Source organism: Cyrtonyx montezumae, unplaced genomic scaffold (assembly GCF_038088225.1).
Source record: "Cyrtonyx montezumae isolate F1298 unplaced genomic scaffold, pur_monq_1.0 scaffold_2, whole genome shotgun sequence".
NCBI classification, from domain to species: domain Eukaryota; kingdom Metazoa; phylum Chordata; class Aves; order Galliformes; family Odontophoridae; genus Cyrtonyx; species Cyrtonyx montezumae.
The window spans coordinates 11,331,211-11,350,212 of record NW_027071936.1 but is presented as its reverse complement, the minus strand read 5'-3'; positions in this window follow the sequence as shown (position 1 = coordinate 11,350,212).

The window sequence follows — 19,002 nt, the reverse complement described above, 5'->3', positions numbered from 1 at the left end:
ACCATTGCAAAACATCTGAATCTATAAAAAAAAACATAACTCGCATTTTTTTTCCATTTGTAGGTCTTATTTTCTCTCCTGTTCCTTATGCTTTAAAGAAACTTCATTTTGAGTATTCATTTAGAAACAGTAACTAATTTCTCTTTCAGAAAAAGTAGAACTAGGTGAAAGAGGAATTAATTTATTGCATGAGTATCTTAGAATCTTCAAATTGTTTGAGTTGGATGGGACCTTTGAAGGTCTTCTAGTCCAACTCCCATGCAAAGAATGGGGACACCTACAGCTTGATAGGTTGCTCAGAGCTTCTTCGAGCCTGGTCTTCCTGGTCTCCAGGAACAGGGCACCCATCCACTTCACTGGGCAATCTTTTCTAGTGCCTCACCTATGGGAAAAATACTTTTTTTTTTTTCTCGTCTCCAATCTATCCAGTATCTTTTAGTCTTGAAATAACTTTCTAATAAATGTTTTAAAGACAATTGTATTTCTGATTAAAAAAAATAAAATAAAGTTACAGCATTTCACTGGAAACATCGCTATTCATTTCATCACAATTATTATTCTCTTCCTACCTACTGGGATCATGTTCTTATTTTCTGTGACATACTTGGCACAGACTTCTGAGAATCAGAAAATCACTGGACTTACTGATTTATTCTTGATGTTCTCATGGAGAGTTTTGTCCAGAATCAGGCCCAATTTTTGCAATTTAGGAAGCCCTTACATTGTTACCAAAACATTACAGTGAAAAAAATATTGCTTCATTTCATAGTAGCTAACTACTTTCAGATGCTGTTTCCTCTTCCATGTATCTGCTTGTGAATTCAATGGAGAAATATAATTCCAGAGCAAACTGAGTCACAGTTTTTCATCAGTATTTCCCAGCTGTCATTCCTTCTCATACCGTGTTACAATATCTGTGATGATTCAGTAAAGATTTCGGTTCAAACCACTCATGAAATAAGAACACTGATAAGCTATTAGTGATTCAAGATGAAAAAGGAAGTGGGGAAGTTGTGCCTGTTGCTGTTCATTACAAGAATTTAGGGTGTCACTGTATTCTGTATGTGACAACATTGTAAAAGAGGTGCCTTGTGGCATATAACTCTTGTGACAGTCCACGTGGAGTAGTAGGTCTCTAACTATTTCCACCTCATTCTAAGGGGCTTTGTTCTGCTCCCCATCCCGGAATTCCAGGTCAAGAGGCAAAGTACCCTGAAGGTAATTGGTCAATTTTTTTAAAGACAGATGTAAAGAGGATGTCCTCAGTGGTCACATTCCCTGCTGCATCCAGTAAAGAATAGAGATTCTCCTTAGCCCTCCTCTTACTGTTAATACATTTGTAAAATGTTTTTTGTTCTCCTTTACTACAGTGGCCAAGTTGATTTCAAGCTCAGCTTTTGCCTTTCTAATTTTCTCCCTGCTTATCCTAACAGCATTCTACTCTTCTCAAATTGGCAGTCCCTTTTTCCTCAGAAGGTAGACTCTTTTTCTCCTGGCGTCTCAGAAAGAGTTCCCTGTTCATCCACGCAGGTCGGCTTCCCGCTGGCTCATCTTATGGCACAGAGGAGCAGCCTGCTCTTGTGCTTCTAAGATTTCCTTCTTAAGAAGTGTCCAGCATCCCTGGACCTTTTTACCCCTCAGGACTGACTCCCAAGGGACCCTACCTGTGTCCTGTATAGTTCATTGCCTGCCCTACGGAAGGACAAGTTAGCAGTTTTACTGCTAACCACTTGGTTTTGCTCCACCATTTGGTGGTCAGTCTGCTCGAGACAGCTTCCAACCTCCACACCTCCCACCAATCCCTCCTACTGCTAGTATTGTCTTCTGTGGTCAGTGCTTGGTATGCTGTTTGTGTGACGCTGGGAGTATATACTGAAATGTTTTATTTTTCATTGGTCCATAATCTGATTAACTTGTTGAAGCTATCCTCTCCGACTTATGTTTTCTACTTCAGATTTCTCTCTTCATTTGCTTTACTATAAATTCAGATTCCAATAGGATTTTTAATAGATTCCTCATGTTTTTGTATCAGGAAGTTTTTAAAATGTCTTATAAGAATTATGTGAGTTACAGTTAATCTTCATAGATCATGGGCACTTTTAGAAGAATCTGCTTTTAAAATTTTTTAGAATTACCCTTTTTTTTATTTCCTTTGGTGAAAACAAGTTTCTCCCAGAAAATCAGTCAGGTTTTACAAATGTAACCGAGTCTAGAACTTTGGCTTCAATTATGTAAGACCTCAGGGAACTTGTGTGGGAAATAGCCAACTTCTCTAGTATTTTTCCATTCATTGATCCTTCTTTTTGCTGTTTGGTTTCTGGGCTTCTCCACATAGAAACGCAAGTTATGTCACTTAGAAGTATACAGAAGCGTAGATACAGTGTTGGCTTTTGGGCCACTTAAAAGAATGAATGTGTTCAAAATACTTCCAGTTCACGTACTGGTATTGGGTGAGTTGCCTGTGCTTATGTGTAATAAGGAAACCATTCAAATGGGTTATGATGTAGCTACTGTAATTTATAGTATGTGAAAAGATCAAAAATAATTTGATTTTTTTTTTTTTAGTATAGATATATAAAGCAGAAAACTAAATTCTAGATTTTATTCCTTTAGTTATCTGGAGGGGCATTATGAGTTGTGACTTTTCCCGGAGGAAGTCAACGTTATGGATGAAATTAGTGCTTTGCTCTCTGCTTTTACTTGAATTACTTGGCCACTGCTGTACTTGATGTTATTAAACAGTTTCCACTTAGGATCAAAGTTCATGCTACCACAAATCACCAGATGACTGGCTGAAAGGATTTGTACAGTGGTTGTGGGATTTGCAGGCTGCAGCCCACATACATTTCCTACTGACTTTTGAAATTCCTCTCTATCGTGTTCTGGAAATGCAGAGGATGTTTCAAAGAGAATCAAATTCCCTCATTCTAATACACACATAAAAGATACAAACATTTTGTAATCATCTAATGCTGAGCACATAAAAATGAAGTAGGCTTTGAAGCACATAGTAACCTTCAAATCCATTGTTTTATCTCTTTATTTCATTCTAATGTTCCATTTTTTTATTTTGCAGTGTTATGGCAGGAACAAATTTAGTACATCATCTAGAAAATAATTGAAAGCATGTGCATAGCAGTTTCAAATCGCCCAGTGTTTCATGCACGTATCCCACATCTCAGTAATTCAGATCCTACTACAATAAAGCAACTTGTGTTTCAACGTGGGGGTTTTGAGATTTGGTTTATTTACAGAAATACTAAAATTCAAATTCCCATGCTGTTTTCATTTTTTAATTTCTTTCTTTTTTAAAGCTAGAACTTCATTTTCAATCAGCTGGTTCTTTCCTTCTCTGCTACATCCACTCTGATCAAATTACCATATGTATAAAATTCAGCTGCAGGATTTCTGACTTGCCCTGGGTCCTGGGAACATACCACCCTTATTTTGATCTCTCTGAATTAGCTTCCTGTACAATTTCCTGTCAAACATGAGTTTCATGAGATTTGTCCTTGGATGTGTGTGATCATCTCTTCTTACTGCAGTGAGATTTTGGCTGCTTAACTAGCTGGAATGTTATCGCTGAGCCTGCTTTTATGAGAGTAAATACTAATGAGGTTTCTTTTACTTTTTAAGTACAAATTCTGGGAAGAGGATCAGCAGAGAATAATTCAGGTTAACTCTCATGTGAAAATTTAAAGCAGGGTGTTATGAAGATCATGTTTGTGTGAAGGAATTCTTCCTCCTCGTCCCCCAAAATAACCTCCTCTTGTATTCTGTAAATTCATTGGAAGGGACCTTAAGGATCATCAAGTTTCAACCTCCTTGCTTTTCGTGTTCTTTATTATGACCTTCCTTTATATAGATAATATAAAATGAGATTGCAGGAAGAGAGTGCTAGTTAATGCTGTTGCAGGGATAGATTTATTGTGACTTGCTGCATCACTAAGGAGAACACATTAATAATCATTCTTAAATGAGAATATTATTTCCTGAGAGATGAATCCTGTGGATTGTTTGTGCCTGACTGAGTGGACTTCTGTTACAGTGTACAAATATCTCATTTGAAAATCAGATAATATAGCTTAATGTGAGTTGAAACTCCATAACTACTTTCAAAACTGTTTATCACATTTCTCCTTTACTACTTTCATTCGGGTGTGATGAGATTTAATTTATGCATGGAGCAAGACTAACACTGCATTTACACTTTTCTGAAAATTTTGCTCCTCATTTCGTAATCTATTTCTGAAATGAATTATCTGAGGACTACATTGTCAAATTGAGGATTTGAGGGACACAGAGCTAATTATAGGTCTTATCTGTGACATGTAATACACGTGACTGGCAGACGTAATCTAAGAAACAAGCTCAGAGCCATATCCAGGTAAACAAAGTACTCAGGAGGTATTATTTTTAATTGTTGGCTGAAAACACTGATTAGGGATAATGTCAGACACGTATGTTTCACTTTCATGCAATATTATTTTTAGGATGATTTCCAACACTCTCCCCTCACCCCTAATATTTTTAACACTGAAATTTTTATGAACTTTTCTAGCATTAAGCAATGGAACACAGTGTTTTAAATATAAATTTTACCCTAACTTAATTTATTAAGTTACAAGGGGCAGGAATATCTTGCACACACAACTGAGAAACCTCAGATCAAAAATAAGCTAAAGGAACAGCTCCTTAGAGTAGAGCATTTCTTTTATTATCAGATTATTAATGTGGCATCGTCACGTACATAGATGGCAAGAAAGTATTCCCAATTTGTCACTCTTTTTCTTGGTCTACTGGATCAAAGCTTGAGTGTAGTGATGCGTGTCATTGATTGAACTGATTTGATCTTATCCTTTGATCAGTTCATGCCACTGAGTTTAAAAAATTCTTGTTTTATAGCTTCTTGCTTGTGACCATTCCTTTTAATTATCACTCCTCTTGTTTTTTTTTTTTTTGACCTAAAACATATTTAAAAAAAAATGTTTTCTTGACTTTTTAATGTGTTAGGAATAAAAGCATAGAAGAATTATGTTCCTTCTGTTTGTTTATATATTTATTTGTACACTTTCTGTTTACTTTTCAAGTTAGAAATATCTTTTTTTCTCTGTAGAACAGACGTCTTAATCTTGAACACTTTAGTTTTAGAGACAGCAATAGTCATGATGCTAGGGTTAAGAGTGAAGTATAAATAGTGTATAGACACCTAGCAGCTGATGATATATGCTAACTCCTCAGTTTGGAATATAGCTTGTTGCTAACAAAACATGCCTGGCTGTGCAGAGGTAGGGATGGGAGACAAGGTATTGTCTCCTGAATTGATCTCAATACCAGAGATTACGTTCATTGCAATGTAACTGAACCATAACTGTAAAAAGAGCATTCTTCCATTCCCTTGTGGAGAAATAGAAGAGAAATCACTGCAGAACCTGCGGAGGTGCTTACTACCCTATCTTTTTTATTTTACAAAGCATTCCCTAATTATCTGACATCAGTACTGAGACTAAGTCCAAACTAATTTTCAGCCCTGTATTTCAGCCCTATATTTCAGTTCTATTTTCTTTTTCTGGAAACTTCTTCAGGCCTCTTGGCTCTGGGAACTTAACTGGGCTTTTTGGTACATGTGTTCAAGAGAATAGAGTAGTATCTGTATTTTCGAAATGCATAGCAGACCAAGTTAATGGCTGATCTCACAGTGGATCAGATGGAAAAGCTTTTGGCTAAGGCCTTCATGTGTCACCTGAAGGGAAAAGCTTGATTTATGGATGTTTAGGTAAGGAATATATATGTAATTCAATCATAGAACTGTCCTAAAGGATAGACATAGTAACAGGCAGCAGTTTCTAGGGACTAGAAAACAACCCAGTTTACCTATGGGTGAAGAAACAAGATTTCCATACTGAAAAGCTTATCTATATCTCCTGTCCTTGCTATTGCTGCTGATGGAAATGTTGAATGGATGGGCTATGGCTGTGCAAACAGCCTCTCTTAGGTGCAGTCCCAACTTCTGTATTCTCCCCTGTTTTCCAGGAACAGAAATCCTGAAAAATTTGAGATTTTCCTTACATCATCTTCACTCCCTGAACTCTTTTTCCTCACTGTGTCTCAGCAGCAAGCTGAAATTTGCCTCTTTTATAGCAGAGGTAGAAAGGGGATCTGCCTGGGTGGAGGAAGAAGGCTTCAGAAAGTATCAAGAAAATAAAAAGGGATGGAAGAAGGAACAAAGAGGAATTTGAAAACAAATTAATTTCTATATATAGATAATTTTCTGAAAGAAAAAGAAAGATTGCGTGTAGGTAGAGATAGAAAGTACATTTATGAACATGAGTTTTGACAGAGAACAGCTATAGCTTTACCATCTTATCTTTTTTTCTCTGATGAATCATCCTTTTGTCTAACTCTATATTTAGCAAATGCACTGTTTCAAGTAGTAGAGGAGGAGCTGTTGCTTATCACAGAGGTCCAGAACATGCTTCAGCCTTTTTATGGTCATGTGACCAAGTACCTAGAAGCATACCACAGAGATCCCTTTCCACTTATTTCTGTCTACTTTTAGAGGAGAGAAATTTCCCTCCTTTATAATGAGTAATGAATTATCATTCATTAAAGGTATCTGAAGGTTTTGTTTTTTTTTTAAAGAACACTGTGTGACACTTCCACATTTTGTATAGCATATCACCTGTTTTTATACTTAACAGTGGCTGTGTTTGGGCTTGTTCTCTTTTATTGCAACTTAGGATTGTGTCACCCTGCTTTTACTGATGTTTTTTTACGTTATAGTACTATATGGGCAAATATTGACTGCTTTATGATTTCTATTTTAGATTTTGCACCCAATGAATATACACATTTGTGACTTTTTTGTTTCTGGATTTGTCTGCACGTAGTCCGTAGTTTGATTCTGACTTGCCTCTACTTCGCAGCTTCTGAAGAGAAAGATTTGGGAGCGGCAGTTGATGAAAGATTCAGTGTTAGTCAGCAATGTTCACTTGCAGCCCAGAAGGCTTTCTGCATCCTGGATTGTATTAAGTGCGATCAGTAGAGGGAGGGAGGCGATTCCGCCCCTCTACTCTTCTCTTCTGTGACCCCCACCTGGAGTACTGCTTCCAGTTCTGGGGCCCTCAACACAAGAAGGGCATAGAGCTGTTGGAGTGTGTCCAGAAGGGGGCCATGAAAGGTGATCAGAGAGCTGGGGCTCCTCCCCTACGTGGACAGGTTGAAAGAGCTAGGGCTGTTCAGCCTGGAGAAGAGACGGCTCCAACAAGATGTTCTAGTAGCTTTCCAGAACCTGAATGGGGCCTACAGGAAAGCGGGGTAGGGCCTTCTTAAAAGAACATGCAGTGACAGGATGAGGGGAAAATGGCTTTAAACTGAATGAGTGTAGAGTTAGACTACATATTAGGAAGAAATTCTTCACTGTAAGGGTGGTGAGAACCTGGGAACATGTTGCCCAGTGAGACTGGAGATGGCCCTTCCCTGGTAGCATTCGGGCCAGGCTGGGTGGGCTTTGAGCAACCTGATCTAGTGGGAGGTGTCCTTGCCTGTAGCAGGGGGAGTTGAAACTAGGTGATCTTAAAGGTCCTTTCCAACCCAAACCAAACCATTCTATGATTGTGAAGACTGCAAATTTTAACATTCGTGATATCTGACGGGGCAACTCAAATATAAGAGCTATTCAAGATATTAGTGGTTATTAATACGTACCTAATAATTTATTAGCAAGCATAGGTGCTTACCAATGATTAGATCCTTGAATGATAAGGGAAACTTTCTGTAGATTGACCTCAATTTAGATGTCTATGTTTGGCTGAAACTGCTCTTGAGATACTGCCACTTTTTTGCATCTGTCAGTTAGTTAATTGTTTTCCACTTCATCTTGTCAATGAAAACAGTGATAGTTTCTACAGGTTTGTTTTTGTTAGCTAATGGATAGCATACTAAGACAGGACAGGTAATAATAAGTAAAGTAACTGCATGCTCTGTGAGGACAGATGGGACTCGAGAGGTGAAGAATCTGGCCAAAAGCTGCCCGTGTATGTGTTACACTAAAAATACTTCTTGCATTGCTGAATTGTAACAAGAAAAATCTTGTTTCTTTTAGTATGACTAGTGGAAGTCTTTGCAAAAAACATTGTTTCTGGAAACTGCTGTATCATTATGCATAGGAAATTGGTTCAACCACACTGGAGTTTTTTTTTATCAGGCCAAACATTCCAGGAAACAATTAGCACTTAGGCAACACTTTCTTCAGTGAGCTGCAGAAGAGAGTTGCTTCCCTAGAGTGTCCCACTCAGGAAGCAATACTATGTAGCTCAGATGATTGTGTCTCTTTCGATTGAAAAAGAAAATGATTAAATGAAAAGCTGGTCAATGTCATGCATTCAGAGCCATGCATTTGGAATTCTTCTTCTGTTATGTGAAAGTGTGGATAGCAAATGTAGTGTGGTTGTTGCATCTGAAAATTATATGCTAATAGTAAGGAAATTATGGCTTTTATTTACTGCATGGATGTCAGGATGTGATATTTTAATTCTTCGCTTTTCTTTTCCTTGTTGTTACTCCCTCAGGAATGTACTTAATGAAAAATTTAGTTTAAACAAAATGTTTATTTTAAATCCAAGACTGTAATTCATAGAATATAAAATAATGAGATTTTGCTCTGCTGTTGTAAATACATTGATGTGCAGGGAAAGCAAAATGCTTTTCTGAGAACTGGAACATAAAATTCATATGAGCTCATGAAGGACAGACCTCTATTCTCAAGAGATGCTCTGAGCTTTACTGGGAACCCATGATAGCTTGCTTAAGGCTTGGCCGAATGCCCAGTAGGAATAGCAGCTTTTTAATTATTGCATGCTATATTCATTTGCAAGCAATCAAAATATTATTTAAGTTTAGTCTAAGAGAACATCTGCAACAAGTAAGCCTGCAGGTGGGATCTTCATATTTTTAGTATCTTATATAAATTTAGGAAAAATCGTTTAACTATTTCTTTTCCTCACTGTCATTGTAATTAGAGCTGCTTTGAAAAGTAAAATTGGAAGGATGAGTTTTTTGAGGAAATTCAGCTGTCAGAAAATCCAGAGAAAACCTGGAAGCTTCTGGAAAAAAAGAAAATAGAAATCCTTTATTTTTTTTCTGTTTAAAATGCAGTTATAGGGAGATACTGTCCACCTTTCTCAAGTTCACTTCCTTCCTTTTAAGTGGTGCATTCCAGCTTGAAAAGCATAGCTTTAATTGGTGCCCAAGGTAACACCTACACCTCTAACAGTTTGCTTTGGTGACCATTCAGTAATCTGGTCTGATATGGTCTCAGATCAAAAAGCTGCATTGCTTCCAGAAGATGGAAAATGCTTAGCTCATTCAGAGACAGTCCTCCATGCACCTTTCAGCAAGCTCATCTGGCTTCTTTAGCCTCAGGTCTACCACTTCAGATTCCCTGTTCCTTGATGATCTGGCAGTATGTTTCTCTGGCCAACCTCCAGCTCCCTGCTTGGCTAGCTTTCACAGTAGCAGCTGCTTTAGAGCATGCTATCTACCTGCCAGCCCTCCCTCTAGATCCTCTTCTGCCCATGTTGTCTTTCTTTTTTTTTTTTTCCTACTTTTAATCCTTCTCTTAATATCTATTTAGTAATCTCTAGCTTTATGATTTCCAAAGAACATTTAAGATCAGTCCTGTTATCCTGTACTATGCATATGTTTGTGATTATGCCTGGAGAAGATAACATTCTGAAGTGACACTGTAGTAAATACAGAAATGTTGTGTTCAGTATAACATTATCACCTGCTTTTTTTCGTTTTGGTGGCTTTCTTATTATTAAAGCTTTCTAAACCTCTGATTTTCCAGGGTGTTTTGATAGAACTAAGGTTGTTTTTTTTTTCCCCCCTCTCTCACTCTAATATATATCCTACATTATAGTGCAAAGCAAGGTGGGTAAGAACCTAGGCATGACTTTATATTGTCATCATTTATGATACCAGAAGACTCAATTTCAAGGCTGAATTTATGTCCTTCTCTGAAACTATTAAATCAATGAATTTATTGATTTTAAACTTTGTTGCTTGTCACTGAAGTAATTAACTTTAAAGCAATGAGCATTTTATCCTTGGAAAAGAGAAAGAAATGGCAGGAAAATCTTGTGCTGGCCAGAGATGCCCTGGAAGGTGGAGCAGACTTCCCTATACAACGGTCCCCCTCAACTGAAGGCACATTTTATTTGGTTTCATGTTGTTCCCAACTCATTTTGGATTATCATCTGCATTTAAATGTAATCCTGAGCGTTAAATTCCCCTTAATTTTGAAATAATGGTGAGTTTTTGGCAGGAACAACTCCTGGCAATTCAACAGCAGCAGTAGCAGTACTGTGCACTCCATTTTGTACCTACTGCACTATGCAGTAAGACGTAGCATTTTGTTTTCTTTCTGCTTAATTTTTTCTTAGATCTGACTTAACCTTTAGAAAAAGTAGCACGTACTACTTGCTAAAACCAAAATTGCCAAGTGGTCCTGAGATCTCAGAGTCAGCAAACTTCTCTGTACCAATCTTCCTATACACAAAAAAAACTTAATGATTTTATGAATCTACCCTGATTAGCAATAGGATTGATAGGTTAATTGCACAGCATCAAGCTATGTCTTTGTGATTCTATGCATGCTCTGGAACATGGAAAAATGGGTACATACGCAAGGTACAGCCACATCTTTACCTCTGAGAGTGCACCATATTTTTCTGCTTGCAGTTTGTATAAAACTGATGTGGATGCTGATGACTCTGGTGTTCTTAGGGCTGCTTCCTACCGCAGTGTAAGAGAAGGGCTGCACAGTGAATTCTGAAGCACATTGGCCTCATGGTTATGGACAGCATAGGAGAGTCCCTGGAAATGTTCCCGTTCAGTTAGGATTTAGTTTTATCTGGACAGCAATTTCAAGTTATTTTGAATCATTTAAACATGTGCTGTGTTGTTTATGTGCTCTTTTATTTCCTAAATTGAAGTGGCTAAATTCTCATTGTGCTTAATTTGCTGTGTTACAGCCCAAAGAATCTGAGGCTAGTTTCTCTCCAGCTATACCAGTATCCAGCTCTCCTAGGTTTATGTTAAGTCTTTGATTCACTCTGAACTTTGAGCAGCACTCAATAGCAAAGGCTTTGTTAGTAAAAATAGTGAGCAGGACTTAGAATCTGAACACGATTTTAATGACATTAAAAAAAGAAACTTATGACTTAAAAGATCCTTCCTAACTACTTAACTGTGCTCTTTGCCCATTATTTTCTCAGAACAAAGAGGTGAAAATCTAACCAGGGCATTAAGAAACAATCTCCCATACTCACCTGCAAGTAATTTATTCCAGAATGCTGAGCCATGCTACTACAGCATCATTCTTAATGTTTTTACTTGTTTCCTGTAGTCCTTCAAAGACACTGCTGCTGTTAGGTAAGTGAATTAAGTGATCTGAATGATCAGTGTCTTTCCGTTATTGTATGAAGGCGAATCTACCTTTTGTTTTTTTCACTGATGTAGAAAGACAAAATCTTTTTTATATGATAGGAATAACAAGCACCTCACATTTGGTGTTTTAATGCTTTGTTTGTTCTTTATTGTTTCTTTTTCTTTTTTTTTTTTTTTAAATGATACCACTGGGGTTATTTTTGTTTTGTTTTTTTTTCTTTATACAGCAACAACTTTGTCTCAACTTCTTGCTGTTGCTTTTAAAGTTGCTTTAAATGGGAGCAAAAGCAGCATATACTTGATTCATCTACCGTTCTGAGAGATATGGCTAGAAAAGTAGACTTTGCATTTCTGATGTCTTTAGAAGGAAAACAGAGCACAGTGTAGTTCCAAAATAGATTCACCATTATACAAGTTTTGCTTTTAATTGCTTTATTTCTTCTGTTATCAGCTATACCCATTTCAGAATCTGCATCTATCAAAATATTTGAAAAATAATTTTAGGCAATGCTCAAGAATTGTTTGGTACTCTATTTTCTTTATTGATTTCCTGAGAAGCAGAATGAAATCTGTATTTGCCAGTTTTTCTATACATGATTTTCCTCTTTTTCTGACAGACCAATATCATGCCTTTTTTGCCCTAACAAGCACTAATGGCAAACTTGCTGCACAGATGCTATGGCAGCACAATCTAAGAGCTAGCTAAGCTGGGAAAGTAATGAAAGATTATTTTGCTAAATTTCCCTGTGGCACATACATTCAAGTTGCTCATGTGCATACTTCTAAAATCTGTTCCCAGGATGCGGCAGGGAAAAATACACAGTTCAGTTTTGTTTAATCAGTGTGTTTGGTTTTTGTTTATTTGTAGTTCCTGGCAGCCATATAATAACTCTTCTCTCTTTTCTTAGAGTGGCAAGTAGACCAGAGATATGAGTACTGTATTATACAGAGTTTACTTGCATTATCTGTTTCTGAATAGTAAGATAGGTATCAGACTTGTGAAAAATCAAAGGTGAACAAAAGCATGTATGTGAGTATGTAAAGCAGATTCCAATTTTTCTTAAACATATCTGAGACATTTATGGTGATCACTTCCATGTGGCTTTCTGGCTATTATTCTTTGATTTGTAATATATCTGTTTGAAAACAATATAAATACATGAATATTTATATGAACTGTAAGAAGTTAATTACTAAGGAAAAAAGCGCATTTACTTTTTTTTTTTTAAGTTTTTTAAATGATTTATTTATTTGTTTTTGTGAGCTAAAAAGACTCTTCAGGTTGTCAGACAGACTGAGCAGTTCTGGTATGAATGAAGTGTTACAATATGTAAAAATACGTGTTTGCCTGAACAGAATATTTCCTAAGTGCAGTAAGAGTGGTGTAAGGGCTTCAGTGAAACACTATATCAATCCAAAAGTGTTGTTGAACTGTATAGCCAGTTGGATAGAAATGAAACTATTTCTTTACTGTAGTAACTTGTTTGTTCTTTGTCTTAACTGAGTTAGAGCTATTCGTATCATTTTCAGTACCCTAAGGAGTATGTTATTCTTTATGCCATGCCTCTCTACGTTTAGATGCCTTGGATCTTTTCCATAAGTTCTGAGAAGTAGCACCACAGATACATATGTTCCACTGAGATAAAAAAGGACACTGTTTTTTGAGCAATAAGGATAACTTCAACTAGTGTGAAGGACCATTCTGAATTCTCTACTATAGATGAAACAAATCATATTTATTGTGGTTATATTGAGCCTCAAATACCTACTAGTTAAATTCCCCCAATAGGATTACTAGCCCCAAATGATTTGCTTTATTAGTCCCAGCTAGGATGTTTTCACTTCTGATCTTAGCCTGTCTTTCTTGGGTGCAATATATGTGAATCTCTGTGTTGCTTTGTTCAGTTAATGGTTCCATGGTTACAGTCCTGGACCAAGTATTTTTGCTGGTCTAGGCTATTCCTTTTGTGCAGCTGCATCCTGTTTGTTGCTGGAGTCACTTTCTGGCTCAGGTTTTTTGCTTTCTTTTCATTTCCACCTTTTTGCTGTGACTGACTATAACTGAGGCTAAGACTATACTTCTACTAAGTCTCAGCATGGTAGAGTTTCTCCTGAAGCTGTTGCTTTCCTCTCAACCAGTAGCAAAAGTCTGCTGTTAGATTTCCTCCCATCCATTTCATGAATGTGACTTTGGACCACTTGCTGTGAAAGGAAAGGTGGTTCTTTCAGTAGTGTTACACATATAGAACTGGAGCTCCAAGTGCCTTCTGTTTCAATTCTCTTCTACTATGCTACAAAACATTTACTGTAAGCATTTGGGACAAAGCAGTGTAATAATGGGGGGAGAAACAAGTGTCAGCTGTACATGGCTGCATCCCATCTTCTGCATACTCAGCTTAAACAGCTGTATGTCCTCACGTTTTTCATGGAGCTGATACTGGCCAAAGCAGAGCCCAGGAAAACTTCAAGTAATTCTGTAAAAAAAAGTGCTTATTGCAACTCGTTTAACATGGATTTATTTCCCATTTATTACATCTGATGTCTGGACCATGGTTTTAATGTATTTGGAAATTTTTCAGTGGTTCTGGAAGCTTAATAAATTCAATAGTGTTATGTGCTAGTACCATCTATGATGACACAGAGAACACTTCTTAATTCATTGAAACAGACTGAGAATCAGTGACCTACATGTGACCACCAGGTTTAGCTAACTCACCAGGAATTTGTGAGAACATTTATATGTATGTGAACAAATAGGAAGCGACCATACACATTTTGAATGTGTAGCTTCATGTGTAGCTTTATGGCCACCAGCAGCATCCTGTTTATTTAGGAGGAGAAAGGAGAATGTGGTTTTAAAAGTCAAGAATGGAAATGCCTACATTTCATTTAAGTAAATGGTGTTGTTCCGTACTCTTTTCACTAATGACAGTAAGACCATATTGTTGTATGTAAACACAGATCATCTAACCTTCCTATTCTGTGATAGTGAACAAGGTGATTTAGCTGCATTTCTCAGTCAGGGTTTTATTTGGTTTATTTGTTCAGTACCTGGAAACACCTTACAAAAGCTTCTGGTATGAGGCTATATGGCATTGCTTCAGAAAAGGCAGAAACATGATACAGCAATCCCTTTGTGGTGTTTAAACTATGAGCAGTTCTGCTGACACACTAAGAAGGTGTTAGAATGAGGTCTCAAGGAACTTTTCAGCTGGATAACAACTGACTTTCAAAGGTTTTGCATTTGTTTTTCTGCATGAAGTGTGTATGGGAGAAGCCTAGAAGGTCAAGAGAAAATAAGAAAAAGTCAAAGACAGATTTGTAAGACAAATAGTAGAACTAAGTCATATACCAGATGTTACATTTGTTGAGCTCTTGTTTACTGCAACGATTGTGAAATGTTTTTCTTGGCAGGATTGTTGGCTTTAAGTTTGTTGGTCTAGGAAAAAGATTCGTCCAGTTTTATAACGTAATGATAGTAATAACTACATGTAATTTTGAGAAGCATTTTCAATATTGTTAGTTTCTGTCAGGAAAGCAGGGGAGTTAAAAAAGCAAGGGGGTTAAGCATTGCTATCAGTCTAGACTGGGAGTGTCACACAAATGAAGTTGTGTGTATCCCTGATGGCAGAGATCCCCCAAAGGTGGAAGATTGCTAAGAAAGGTAACTAAATCTGGGTTTGGTTAGGTTTTTTTTTTTAAGATCACATCCAGCTGATCCCAAACTGCCATGGCTTTTGAGAGAATATTCAGCGTGACACAGTCATGCAGGCAGAGCTTGCTTTCTGTAGAACCAAATGTCTGTTTTCATTCTGTGGAGGGAAAAAAAAATAAGACTGAAACGTTAGTTAGTCTGGCAACTGCATGTGAAAAACAAATTGCCACTTTCTCCTCTTCCCATCTTCTTTCCTTCCAGGATTCAAATTCTACAGAAGTGACAAAATAAATTAGGGGCAGCTGGGCAACTCAAATAGCAGTTCCCAAGGTTTATTCTGTTGTAGGAGCACTTCAGTGAGTACGTGTAATCATTTTAGGTTTTATTTTCTGGTAATTAGTGTTTTGTGGTATTTTGCCTTTGCTTGGACTTCGTTCAGTTCTCAATAGTTGAACTGGAGCAACAGAAGTAATAAGGATGTTTGGACCAAAGGGGAACAGAAGGACGCACAGTTTGGTAGTGCTATAGATTAGTCTCAAATTCACTGTAGGTACTTCTTTGTAGCTTTTATTAGCTTTTTAGTGTTTGAGCTATGATAGTAACTAATTTCTGTAAGACTAGGAAAATGAAACTTTCTTCATGCTTGCAAGAAACAGCAAAAGAAGTTGATTGTCTTGTTCCTTGCCTACACACTACTTCCTAGTGGGTGTCCATGCTGGTATACCAGGTTAACAGCTTCGGCTTGAATGCAATTTCACCTGATTAAACTTTTTTGAAAGCAGACCCTCATTATCTGCGTTTACACCTATAATGAAGTCTGTTTATTTTCTTTGCTAAAAGAAATCACTCTGCCTGAAACTCAAGATGAATTGATCAGTTGTTCTTGACAGTTGTGTTTTGCCATCATATTTGATTAATGTGCTCTTCACCGCTACATGACTTCCCTGTAGATTTGACCAACCACGTGTCAGCCAGCATAGGAGCCAATTTTCTTGCTCTTCATAACTCAGGCCTAGGGGAGGTCTTGAGAGCATGAAAACATAATGACCCATAAAAATCTGAGTGCATTTATTTCTAGCTAATCAAACAGTGAACAGCTGGGAGTGATGCTTATTTATGGGACAAATGTCTTCTAAGAAATCTACAACTATTTTATCTAATACTTCTAAAAACCAGGAATAGAAAATAATCAAACCAAAAGCTTTCTACTATTTAAAAATAAGAACAGCTTAAAAATCAATTAGAAGGGAGAAAAACTTCTCATTTATATACAAGATGCAAGCTGACTGCTTTGTACCATCTTTTTAAGAATAACTTAGTATCTGTCTAACTTCTTTTGAGATGGCAATGGGTAGAAAGTTGTGAAAGGGATGTTTCAAGATAAGCTAATTTTAATTTTTTTTTTTTTAATAATATTGAATGAAGTTTTAAAGTGGAGTCTAAGGCATATAATTTAGAGCTTGGATTCAGGCCAGAGCAGTGCTATCTCAGCCCCCAAGCAGCTCAGGGGGGATTTCACCTTAGGTAGGAAAGAACTCTCTGCATAGTAGCTGCCCAGAACTACCACACTTACGGGAATGCAGAATATTAACTTCTTAACTAAAAGAATAAGTCTTGGGGGATGCTTCAGGGGACAGTTCTTCCCTGATGCTGTGAAGAAAAAAGCATGCTGTGGCAGGAAAGGGGGAAATGGTTGCAAACTAAAAGAGGGGAGATTTAGACTGGGTATAAGGGAAATGCTTTTTATGGCGAGGACAGGTAACAGGTTGACTGGAGAGATAATGCAAGCCCAGTCCCTAGAGACACTCAAGGTCAGGCTGGACAGGAGTCTGAGCAACCTGATCTTGCTGTAGACATGATGTTTCATTGCTGGGGAGTTGGAGTAGATTGCCTTTGAAGGTCCTTTCCCACTCAAACGATTCTATGGTTCTACATTAGAATGCATGTTGGTAGCTGGTCAGGGGAAATGATGCTTTCCTTCAACTCAGCACAGGTGTGGATGCACATGGATTGCTGTGTCCGGTTCTGAGCTCCCCTTAGTACAAGAGACACGTGGACATACTGGAGACAGTTCAAAATAGGGACACCAAAATGACAAAGAGACTAGCACGCCTATCTTATCTCCTCTCTCTCCATCTCAGGTAAAGCTTGAGAGTGTTAGGACTGTTTAGCCTGGAGAAGAGGAGGCTCTTGAGGGCTCTCATCAGTGCCTGTAAATACTGAAAGGTTGACAAAGACAAGAAATCCAGGCTCCCTGGACTAGGGAGCTGCTTTTGCAGGGGTGTTGGACTTAATGATGTCTAGAGGTCCCTTCCAACCTCTGCAGTTCTGTGACTGTGTGATTCTTTTTGGTGGTGCCCAGTGACAGAACAAGAAGCAGTGCACACAAACTGTAACAGAAGGGGTTCTCTCTGAACATCAGGAAGCACTTTTTTCTGAGTGTGACTGAGCACTGGCAAAGGTTGCCCCTCTGGGTAGGAGGCTGTGGGAACTCCATCCCTGGAGATATTCAAAAGCTGTCTGGACAAAGTTCTGAAAAGCTGTCATGTTACTATTTGTATGCACTAGAAAAATTTAATCCACATCAATTAATACTGAGCTCTGAAAGTGTTTGACAAAAACCTCAACCAACCAATCAGTTGTAATCTGAAATAAATACTGAATAAGACTATGCTGTCTTAGCCCAACTTTCAGGCGTATTTGAATGCACTGCACCATTGTTCAAATGTCCACTGCAAATAATTGTGGTTCTGACATGAAATGTGTCTGCCTGGATTATTAAAGGAAATAAAGCTATCTGCTTATTATGTTTACTTATGCAGTTTTTGGGGATAAATGCTGCGAAGTATGTCATAGTATTTCCTGTATTTTAACTTAGTTGCAGAAGACATGCTGGTATTTATGATATCAGACTTGCACAGAAACAAAAAGAGGGAAATTGTGCCTTCTGGTGAAAAAGGCTGACCAGAGAAGCATGGTGTGTGAGCAATTGAAATGGCTATGAATAATAATGATAAAACATATTAACAAAGATCTTGGTCTTCAGGAAAGGATTTATTATTTTCTAAATCAGGACTCTTTTTTTCCAGGTGCAGCATATGAACGACAGGTCGTGAGCCTTTTCTACATGGCTGTTGGGTAAGTTGTCTGTTATGCTCTGACTTTGTGGCTTTATCTCTGATAATTATGTTACGGAGTCTATTATGGTTGATCTGATATGCTGGAAGAATTAAAATGATGTTTTAATGTTTCTCGGTGGCCCACTACGTTCTGCAACTATCTGTTATATGAAAGACTGCTCCTCTGCTGACAGTGAATGCTGTGTGTTTATACTGATATATCCTGTGATCTTCTGGAAATGATTAGACTAGATCCTCAGAAAACACAAATAATAACCATTGTATTCAATTTGGTCTATGGGAATACATTTTCACAGTTTAAACAGACTCTCGAGTAAAACTTTACTTCAAGACCTGCCTGTAGTAAGCTGCAAGAAAAACCAGCCTATTTTGTCTGTCCCCTGTCATTCAGAGTGACTTAATTCTGTACAGTGCACCAGAGAATGTATCTGAATAACTAACAGAAGTCCCAAAGTTATCCATGTCATGTCACTGTTTTTCCAGAGAAGTGTTTTTAGTTATCTCACCATCGTTTAAGATTCAGGGAACACAATGTTACCTTTGACAACAGTTGAATGAGAAATTACACTGAACATGAAATAGTCTTTGTGCTCTCCAGCCCTAATGACTGCAACTTTTGCAGCCCTTGGAAACAGTATCAGGGTGTGTTTCAGTGTTCTCTTCTTCATTTGCACAGACATGCAGCAATAGGTCGGAGGCTTCCCTGTTAATTCCTTTGTTGCTAGCAGACAAAAAAGAAAACTGGTGTTGCAACCC